The following is an 11,497-nucleotide window of genomic DNA, read 5'->3' as shown; positions in this document are numbered from 1 at the left end:
CATGTTTATAGAGTATAATTTCATTATATGTATGCAGGTGGTGGTTATCAGATTAGGATAGCTGCCATATACATCAGCTTAGATAAATTATCATAGTTTTCTGTTTGGAACATTCAATGTTTTCTCTACTATTTTGAAATATTTAATTACATCTTGATTGGACTTAATCTTCATTAGAAGTTATCCAATTCCTTGTAATCTATACCCACATCCTGCTCCCATCCCTCCCTATCATACACATTTCTTGCAACCACTATAGTGAAGTATCTTACAGTCTTAAAATATTGGTAGTTTATTTGAGTTGAACTAAACTAGATCATGAACTCCTCAATATGGATTTGAGGTCAAGTTTTCTAGAAAGTAAATTCTGAGATGCAGACACTTACTTATTTATTTTGGTTTTTCTGGGATAGGGTTTCACTCTAGCTCAGGCTGCCCTGTAATTCACTATGTAGTCTCAGGGTGGCCTTGAACTCACAGCAGTACTCCTCCTTTTGCCTCATGAGTGCTGAGATTAAAGGCATGCACCACCATGCCAGGCTTGAGATGGAGGCTTTCGTGGGAAAAGCTTATCAGGAACTTCCTTCAGTATCCATACTGAGGGAAGGGAAGGTACCAGGATTGTGCAGAGGGAGAAGGTGGGCTGTGATATTACTACAAAGGCCTCAGGTTTCCCTCAGAGACCTGGCATGGTTTAAAAAGTCTGTTGGGAAAAGGGACCTCACTTTGTCCAGTGTTGGTATATGAGTCACACAGCCCGGCCTTGACAAGGCAGCCGTCTTCAGCTGAGAGCTCCACCCCAACAAGAAGCTTACTGCAAGTTATTGGTTGCTATCCAACAAGGTTGATAGCAGCTGGAAGAGTGAGTGTCCAGTTCTGAAGGGGGAGAGGTGGTTGGGACACCACAGCAGACACTATGATATGACATGAAAACTTTATCCTTTCTTCCCATACATTTATATATCATTACACTCTTTTTCCACTTGCAATGCTATGAATGGAACTGTAGGCTTTGTACATGCTAGACAAACACTTTATTCTACTCTATACATCTCTATAATTATTCAGAACATAAGTAAGCTATAATTTGGTTGTGGATTTGTTTTCCCTTTCTGTAACTTTTTGAATTTTGTTCATTAACATACTTGGGTAACTTTCTGTATTTTCTTTTCTTTTATGAGAGAGAGAGAGAATTAGTGCACCAGGACCTCTAGCCACTGCAGTAAAACTCCAGACATGTGTGCCACTTTATGCACATGTGCAACCTTGCACTTGCATTACCTTGTGCAACTTGCTTATGTGGGATCTGGAGAGTCAAACATGGGTCCTTAGGTTTTTCAGGCAAGCACCTTAACCACCAAGTCATCTTACCAGTCCTTTTCTATATCTTAGAATACTTTCTATGATGAAAATTAGCATTGTTAGTAAAACATGCAATAATTTTATCCCAATAGTGTTTGAGTTATAAGTATTAAAAGATTGGCAGGTGAAGCACAGTTTTGTTTTATTCTTGGTAAGCTTAAAGTGTTTACTTCTTTTAAATATAACATTATGTATTTTTCCCTGTAGTTTTTGATATAGCTTGTGTAATTTTTCCTTTCTAATATTTGTCACAGGGTTTCTCAGATCACATTGGTTGATCAATTCTGATTTCTTTCCTTATTTTCCAATCTTATTTTTGTTATTTTCTTCTTAATCACTTGATAGTTGTTTTTGTTTTGTTGTTTGTTCAATTTTTCTAGTTTGATAAAATTCTAGTTCATTTGCTGTTTTTCCCTTACATATGCCTTTCAGAGTATAATATTTCCCCTAAGGATAATTTTGGCTTTGTTCCCATACTTATTAGAAACTTCATTTGTTGTCTTTCCATTCTAAAGAGTTTTTTAATTTCCCATTTTAATTTCCTTATTCTCATGAATTTATTAGAAGTCTATTTTAATTTAAAGATAAATGGTGTTGGTGCCATTTAAGTTAAAGATAAATAGTGTTGGTGCTATTTAATTTAAAGATAAATGGTGTTGGTGCTATGGGGAAACAGAGTTGGATATATTTTGTGTTTATTCCTGAGTTTATTGAACTACAGTGTTTTAGGGAAATTTTTTTAAGACTTCAGGAAACTAAGATATGTCTAGTTAATGTAGGTGAGTCATTTAGGTTGAAAAGAATATGTATTTTCTCTTGCTGAAAGAAAAAAACATTTATGTGTAAATGTGTTTATGTGTATGCTACATATATTTTTACTACACCAGAATAAATATCATATATATATGTATGTATATATAGCTTTTGTTACATCAACTCCATCTGCCATTTGTGACTTATTATTGTCTCCTGGCATGTTACAGATGCATACATTCTCTTAATAGTTGTATTAGTTTGTACTATATTTTATTTGATGTCTTTTTATGCCAGGAAGTTATCTTAACTTACATGTCACTTGGAAGCAAATGTAAAACACCCATTTAATATTATATTAACCTGTTAACCACTATTATCACTTTTAACTGTCACTCAAGAAGTCAGCCCTAAAATATCTGATTCAGCAGCTTAGTCAGAGGTTGCCATCAGAAGGACGCAGGTAACCAAATGTCACCCTGTCACCTAGTGCTCAGAAATGCTAATCTATAAACCTTTTAGCCTTCTCTCCTCTCCATTCTTTCGACCCAGTTCTCTTTGTCCTTACCCCCTCATCTCCGCTACTTACCCACACACATGCTCTGGCTGCATACTTGGTGGACTCTGTGATCCAGATTAGCAAACAAAGAAAATTGAGTGAGAAGTTTTTAAAATGCAGGTTGTCATGATATTAAGGTGCTAAAATGAAAAAAGAAAAGAGTAGTGACATTCAAGGTTAGTTCAATACCTGAGAATAAATATGAATCGCCATATAAATATACTGAGATACATATTATCAAGAGAAAATAAAATAAAGCATCTTATGAATTTTAGCATTCATTTCTGATGATAACTCTCAATTTGGAATAGGACATTATTTCCTTTACCTAACAAAGGTCATTGTGATAGTTAAGGTGTTGTCAACTTGATCTGTTTAGTAATCCACAGGCTGCTTCTAGGAAGGATCAACTAAAGGAGGAGGTCTTTCTCCCAGGGTGAGCCCTTCCCCCAGAGTGGGCGGTCCCGCTCAGAGAGGGACTTGATATAAGGAAGCTCTGGGTAGAAGAGTTCCCTTTTTTCCTTCCTTCCTTCCACTTGGCTGCCGGAGCTGCTCCCTACCTTCTAGCGTGGATTGAAGACCAGTACGGACTAAAGACCAACATCAACTGAAGACCCACGTGGATCGAAACCCAGCGGCTCCTCAGGAAGCCTCCAGGCTTTCCGGCTCCTCAGGAGGCCTCCAGGCTTGCCGGGTCGGGACTGCTGAGGCATCTGGCCACGTGGACTGAGCAGCTACCAGGTTTGGTGATTCTCAGGCCTGCAACTGCTATTGGACTACTGTAAGCTAATCCAATAAATTCCCTTTATAAAATAATTCATTCTAGTAATTCTGTTCCTCTAGAGAACCCTGACTAATACAGATTTTGGTACCAGGAGTGGTTCTAGAGAAACAGAATTGTAAGGATGGATTTCTCTAATGGGCTTAGTGCTATCTGGGGTTGGTTCTCCAATTTCAGTGCTACCAAAGGCCCTACTGGTGATAAGGAGAGTGCCTGTACTGGAAATAAAAAGGGCACTAATAATCCATGGTGTGAACTTTTTAAAGAACTCCATGAGATAGATGTATTTGGTGACCCTGACTCATGTCTTGTGAGGAGCAAGGAATTTAGTGACTCTGTATTTAAAACATTTGAATATTTGTGGAAAAGTAAGACCAATGATGAGGCTGGTTGGTTGCTTTTAGCATCTCTAGACAAAGTACTGAGGGAACAGCAGAAGCTCAAAAAGGAAAATTCCAAGCTTAAGACCCACATACATGATCTCAAGGTTTCTAAAGGTGCCCTGGAGGAGAGTCTCCTCTCTAGCCAGAACAGGGCTCAAATTGCAGAAAACCAAACCCAAGCTCTCATTGTGAGATTAGCTAATTTGCAACGTAAACTTAAATCCCAGCCTCACCAACTATCAGAAGTTAAAGTGAGGGCACTGATTGGAAAAGAGTGGGATCCTGTGACTTGGGATGGTGATGTGTGGGAAGACCCTGAAGAACCTGGGGACATTGAAGTGTTAGATTCTGAAGATGTTTTGGATGAAAATATGACCTGCCCTCCCTTAGCACCAGTTGTATCCCCACCCCCACATCCTGAAGGATTATCCTCCCCACCCTTGCCTGGGGGAATTCATCCCTCTTTGTCTGAGGAATCAGCAGAAAATGCTGGTGATTCTCAGTTCCCACCCATCTTTGCCTCTAGGCCTATAACCAGACGAAAGGCTAGGCAGGCTCCTAAAGGTGAGATAGAAAGTGTGACACAGGAGGAGGTGAGGTACACTCCTAAAGAACTTCAGGAGTTTTCTAACTTGTACAGGCAGAAGCATGGGGAATATGTGTGGGAATGGATTTTAAGGGTGTGGGATGATGGAGGAAGGAACATAAGATTAGATCAGGCTGAATTTACTGAAATGGGCCCATTGAGCAGAGATTTTAGATTTAATAATGCAGCTCGTGCAGTTGGAAGGGGTGCCAAGAGTTTATTTGATTGGTTGACTGAAGTATGGCTCCAAAGATGGCCTACTGTGAATGAGCTTGAGCTGCCTGATATCCCTTGGCTTAATGTCGATGAAGGGATTAAAAAGCTCAGAGAACTTGGAATGCTGGAGTGGATTTGCCATGTAAACTCATCTTTGCCCCCACAATGGGAGCGACCAGAAGATGTGCCCTTCACTAAGACCATAAGAAACAGATTTGTGAGGGGAGTGCCAGCATACTTAAAGTCCTCTATCATTGCTCTTTTATGTAAAGAAGACCTCACAGTGGGAGCTGCAGTTGCTGCATTAGGTGATTTAGATGCAATGGGCATAACTGGATCTCGGGGTAACAAGGGCCAAGTGGCAGCGCTGAATCGCCAAAGGCGGGGTGAACGTGTTTTTCATAATAGACAGCATAGGCAAAATTATGCACATAAAGGTATGACTCGTATGGACCTTTGGCATTGGCTGATTAATCATGGTGTTCCCAGAAGTCAAATAGATAAGAAGCCTACTGAGTTTCTTCTTGATCTGTATAAGCAGAAAAGTTCCACAGCAAGGGGACATAAAGCCACTTTGAATTATAGCAACAGAGAATCAAGGCCTCTTAATCAGTTTCCAGACTTGAGCCAGTTTACAGATCCTGAGCCCCTTGATTGAAGGGTTGGCCGGGTTCCCTCGGGGAAGGACCCCCCTACAATTGCCAAAAGTTTCAATATTAAACTTACACCTATCCTTCCTCAGAGGGACCTGAGGCCTTTGCTAGGGTAACTGTACACTGGGGGAAAGGAAATAATCAGACCTTTCGGGGCTTACTGGACACTGGCTCTGAATTGACATTGATTCCAGGAGACCCCAAAAAGCACCATGGCCCTTCAGTTAAGGTAGGTGCTTACGGAGGTCAGGTGATCAATGGAGTTTTGGCGAATGTTAGACTGACAGTGGGTCCACTGGGTCCCCGAATGCATCCTGTGGTTATTTCCCCTGTCCCAGAATGCATAATTGGGATAGATATACTTAGCAGTTGGCAGAACCCCCACATTGGTTCCCTGACTTGTGGAGTAAGGGCTATTATGGTTGGAAAGGCCAAATGGAAGCCATTGAGGCTCCCACCACCAGGGAAAATAGTGAATCAAAAACAATATCGCATCCCTGGAGGGATTTCGGAAATTAGTGCCACTATAAAGGACTTGAAGGATGCAGGGGTGGTGGTTCCCACCACATCTCCCTTTAACTCTCCTATTTGGCCTGTTCAGAAGACAGATGGATCCTGGAGAATGACAGTGGATTATCGGAAACTTAATCAGGTGGTGACTCCAATTGCAGCTGCTGTACCAGATGTGGTTTCTTTACTTGAGCAGATTAACACATCTCCTGGTACCTGGTATGCAGCTATTGATCTTGCAAATGCTTTCTTCTCCATACCTGTCCATAAGGACCACCAGAAGCAATTTGCCTTCAGCTGGCAAGGTCAGCAGTACACCTTTACTGTTTTACCTCAAGGTTATATTAACTCTCCAGCCCTGTGTCATAGCTTAGTTCACAGGGACCTTGATCGCCTGTCCCTTCCACAGGGTGTCACATTGGTCCATTATATTGATGACATAATGCTAATTGGATCAAATGAGCAGGAGGTGGCAACCACTCTGGAGTTGCTGGTACAGCATATGTGCATCAGGGGATGGGAAATAAATCCATCCAAAATTCAAGGACCTTCCACCTCAGTGAAATTTCTAGGAGTTCAGTGGTGTGGGGCATGCAGGGATATTCCTTCTAAGGTGAAGGACAAGTTGTTGCATTTGGCCCCTCCTACCACTAAGAAAGAAGCACAATGTCTAGTGGGCCTATTTGGATTTTGGAGACAGCACATTCCTCACTTGGGTGTCTTACTCCGTCCCATATACCAAGTGACTCGGAAAGCTTCTAGTTTTCATTGGGGCCCAGAACAAGAGAAGGCTCTCCAACAGGTGCAGGCTGCTGTGCAGGCTGCTCTACCCCTTGGGCCATATGATCCAGCAGATCCGATGGTACTTGAGGTTTCAGTGGCAGACAGGGACGCTGTTTGGAGCCTTTGGCAGGCCCCCATAGGTGAATCACAGCGGAGGCCCTTGGGATTTTGGAGCAAGGCCCTGCCATCATCTGCAGACAATTATTCTCCCTTTGAGAGACAGCTCTTGGCCTGCTATTGGGCCTTAGTGGAAACTGAACGTTTGACAATGGGCCATCAAGTTACTATGCGACCCGAGCTGCCCATTATGAGCTGGGTGTTGTCTGACCCACCAGGCCATAAAGTTGGACGTGCACAGCAGCAGTCCATCATCAAGTGGAAGTGGTATATATGTGATCGGGCTCGAGCAGGCCCTGAAGGTACGAGTAAGTTACATGAGGAAGTTGCCCAAATGCCTATGGTTGCTACTCCTGTTGCAATGCCTTCTGTCCCCAAGCATGCACCTATGGCATCATGGGGCGTGCCCTATGATCAACTGACTGAGGAGGAGAGATCTAGGGCATGGTTTACAGATGGTTCAGCACGTTATGTCGGCACTGCCCAGAAGTGGACAGCTGCAGCATTACAGCCCCTTTCTGGGACAACTCTGAAGGACTGTGGTGAAGGGAAGTCTTCACAATGGGCAGAACTTCGGGCAGTGCATATGGTTGTGCATTTTGCTTGGAAGAATAAATGGCCAGATGTGCGGTTATACACTGACTCATGGGCTGTGGCCAATGGTTTGGCTGGATGGTCTGGGACTTGGAAGGAGCACAGTTGGAAAATTGGTGAAAAGGACATTTGGGGAAGATGTATGTGGATAGACCTCTCTGAATGGGCAAAGGATATAAGGATACTTGTGTCCCATGTCAGTGCTCATCAGAAGGTGACCTCACTGGAGGATGACTTTAATAATCAAGTAAACAAGCTGACCCGTTCTGTGGATAGTGGTCAACCTCCTTCCTCAGCCACCCCTGTCATTGCCCAGTGGGCCCATGAACAAAGTGGCCATGGTGGCAGAGATGCAGGCTATGCATGGGCCCAACAACATGGACTTCCACTAACTAAGGCTGACCTGGCTACGGCTACTGCTGAGTGCCAAATTTGCCAACAGCAGAGGCCGACTCTGAGCCCCCGATATGGTAGTATTCCTCGGGGTGACCAGCCAGCAACCTGGTGGCAGGTTGACTACATTGGACCTCTTCCATCATGGAAAGGGCAGCGTTTTGTCCTTACTGGAATAGACACTTATTCTGGGTATGCATTTGCCTTTCCTGCACGTAGCGCTTCTGCCAAAACTACCATCCGTGGGCTTACAGAATGCCTTATCCACCGTCATGGCATTCCACACAGCATTGCTTCTGACCAAGGAACTCACTTCACTGCCAAGGAAGTACGGCAGTGGGCTCATGATCATGGAATTCACTGGTCTTACCATGTGCCCCACCATCCTGAAGCAGCTGGCTTGATAGAACGGTGGAACGGCCTTTTGAAGAAACAGCTACAGCGCCAACTGGGTGGCAACAGCTTGGAGGGCTGGGGGAGTGTCCTCCAGCAGGCTGTATATGCTCTGAATCAGCGTCCTATATATGGTACTGTTTCTCCTATAGCCCGGATTCACGGGTCCAGGAATCAAGGGGTGGAAATGGGAATGGTCCCACTTGCCATCACCCCAAATGACCCATTAGCTAGATTTCTGCTTCCTGTTCCCGCAACCTTATGCTCTGCTGGACTACAAGTCTTGGTCCCAGAGGGGGGAGTGCTTTTGCCAGGAGACACAAAGAACATTCTATTGAACTGGAAGCTAAGACTTCCCCCTGGTCACTTTGGGCTCCTAATGCCCTTGAGGGAACAGGCAGAGAAAGGAGTTACAGTGATTGCAGGGGTGATTGATCCAGATTACCAGGGGGAAATTGGGCTGCTCCTCCACAATGGCGGTAAGGAAGAGTATGCCTGGAGTGCAGGAGATCCTTTAGGGCGTCTGTTAGTGTTACCATGTCCTGTTGTCAAAGTCAATGGACGACTGCAACAACCCAGTAGAAGTAGTGTGATAAATGGCCCAGATCCTTCAGGAATGAAGGTATGGGTTACCCCTCCAGGTAAAGAACCAAGACCTGCTGAGGTGCTTGCTGAAGGTGGAGGGAATACAGAATGGGTAGTAGAAGAAGGCAGTTACAAATATCAGCTAAGGCCACGTGATCAGTTACAGAAACGAGGACTGTGATTGCAATGTTTCTGTCCTGCCTTGATAACAGAGTGTTATATCTACACCAATATTAAGATTGTATCATTAGCTAAACTGTTGAATTTATATTAGACCCATTGTATTAGAGACTAAGCTTGTGTTGGGGGGAAGATTTTGCGGTTCCGGTTGTACGTGGGATAGTTATGCGATGTTAGGCGGAATTATGAGCTTGTTACTGTTTTCATTTGGAAATTAAGTATGATGTAAGGAGACATGATTTGATGCCAAGTTGACAAGGGGTGGACTTGTGATAGTTAAGGTGTTGTCAACTTGATCTGTTTAGTAATCCACAGGCTGCTTCTAGGAAGGATCAACTAAAGGAGGAGGTCTTTCTCCCAGGGTGAGCCCTTCCCCCAGAGTGGGCGGTCCCGCTCAGAGAGGGACTTGATATAAGGAAGCTCTGGGTAGAAGAGTTCCCTTTTTTCCTTCCTTCCTTCCACTTGGCTGCCGGAGCTGCTCCCTACCTTCTAGCGTGGATTGAAGACCAGTACGGACTAAAGACCAACATCAACTGAAGACCCACGTGGATCGAAACCCAGCGGCTCCTCAGGAAGCCTCCAGGCTTTCCGGCTCCTCAGGAGGCCTCCAGGCTTGCCGGGTCGGGACTGCTGAGGCATCTGGCCACGTGGACTGAGCAGCTACCAGGTTTGGTGATTCTCAGGCCTGCAACTGCTATTGGACTACTGTAAGCTAATCCAATAAATTCCCTTTATAAAATAATTCATTCTAGTAATTCTGTTCCTCTAGAGAACCCTGACTAATACAGTCATCTTCAAAATTTACATACAACTAAAGCTAACTTAATGGTGAAAAACTGAATGCCTTCTTCCCCAAACTGGGAGCTTGACAAACACAACTTCTTACACCACTTTTATTAAATATCATCTCGAAGGCGTTGGCTAGGGCAATAACACAAGAAAACAAACAAGTTATACAGTTCATAAAGGAAAGAACACAGGTATATATTCACAAGAGTTTGAAAGTGGAATCAACATAATTTAAATATGATTTACATAAGTAAATCTATACTTCTTCATCTAATCTCTGCTGGGAAGGTTCCTGCCATTCTTCCATATTAATACTATCAAAATCATGTCCAAACTATAGACTCAACAACTATAGGAAATGTGAGTAATCTACAAGCAGGTATCTTTAGATAGAAAACTGATAAATCTTACATACAAAAGATTTTATAATGGTAAAGATGCATCTCAATGGTCAAGTGCTTGCCTCAGCATGTGTAAGGCCCTGAGTTCAATCTCCAGCACTACAAAACAGTGAAAGAGACTATAAAATCAATATTGAAAAGATAAATATCTCAGCAGAAAAATACAGAGTAAGAATAAACATTTAGACTGGAAAAGTGCTTGCCTGCAAAGTCCAATGACTCAGGTTCGTTTCTCTAGTACCCACTTAAAGTGGTGCATGCACGTGGGGTTTCGTTGTAGTGGATAGAGGCCCTGTCACACCCATTTCTCTCTCTCTCTCTCTCTCTCTCTCTCTCTGTGCAAAAATGTGGAATTCCAGTTGTTATCAACTACATAATGGTATAACTTAATCAATCAGAAAAAATTGAATTTGAATTGAAATAAAAAGTTACTTGGGCTGGAGAGATGGCTTAGTGGTTAAGCACTTGCCTATGAAGCCTAAGGACCCTGGTTCAAGGCTTGATTCCCCAGGACCTATGTTAGCCAGATACACAAGGGGGCACACACATCTAGAGTTCGTTTGCAGTGGCTGGAGGCTCTGGTGACCCATTTTCTTTCTCTCTTTCTCCCTCTCTCTCTTTCTCTGCCTGTCTGTCACTCTCAAATACATAAAAATACAAAAAAAAAATTACTTAACATTTATCAGATCAACAGTAGCAGGGACGTTGTATACTATTGTAACCAGGAACTCTTGCTCCTGCTCTGAAAGGATGCCTACCACTGCCCTTCCAATGAGTAGGTGACATGGTCCACATCCACACTGTCTCTGGCATCCACAAAGACGTGCTGCTCTCACAGGTCCTTGATCACATTGATGTATATACTCTGAACTCTGCTGGAGCTCCCAGAATCCGTTTCTTTGTATAATTCTGAATTTCTCTGGACTATGGGTACATTTCATGGGAGATCTGCAAGAAGAAAGGCAAGTAGCCAATAAAAATGTGCCAGGCAACTGACTCACCTTGTCCCCAGCAGCTCCTGCAGTGAGATGCACTTCTCAGTTTTCTCTGAGTGGAGTCCCAGCATCCATCTCCCAGGGAGATGTCAGTCCTCTCACATATAGTCTCCTTCTTCAGCTTCCTGGACCAGGAGGGTATTTAGTTCGGTGACAGTGGCTCGAGATTCTTCTTCAGTCACTCAACCAAGAAGCTGAAAGGTAGCAGGCAAGTGATATAATTTGAAATCTTCCTGAAGGTTCCATTTTATCCTAGTTCTTGCCTACTTCCTTCCCAACTGCCTGCCCTGCTGAATCCAGACCTCTTACCCAACATGGAAGGAACAGTTGTTTACAGATCATTTATCCTAGATGGCTCCCTTGTGCAGAGGATAGAACACTGGATATTTAGTCCATTTAACCAGCTACTGAGACTGCATATACTCAAATCCTGACAGTAAATCCTTTATTGTTGACCCTTCCTT

Source organism: Jaculus jaculus, chromosome 1, assembly GCF_020740685.1.
Source record: "Jaculus jaculus isolate mJacJac1 chromosome 1, mJacJac1.mat.Y.cur, whole genome shotgun sequence".
Lineage (NCBI taxonomy): Eukaryota > Metazoa > Chordata > Mammalia > Rodentia > Dipodidae > Jaculus > Jaculus jaculus.
Note: the sequence above shows the minus strand (reverse complement) of the source record.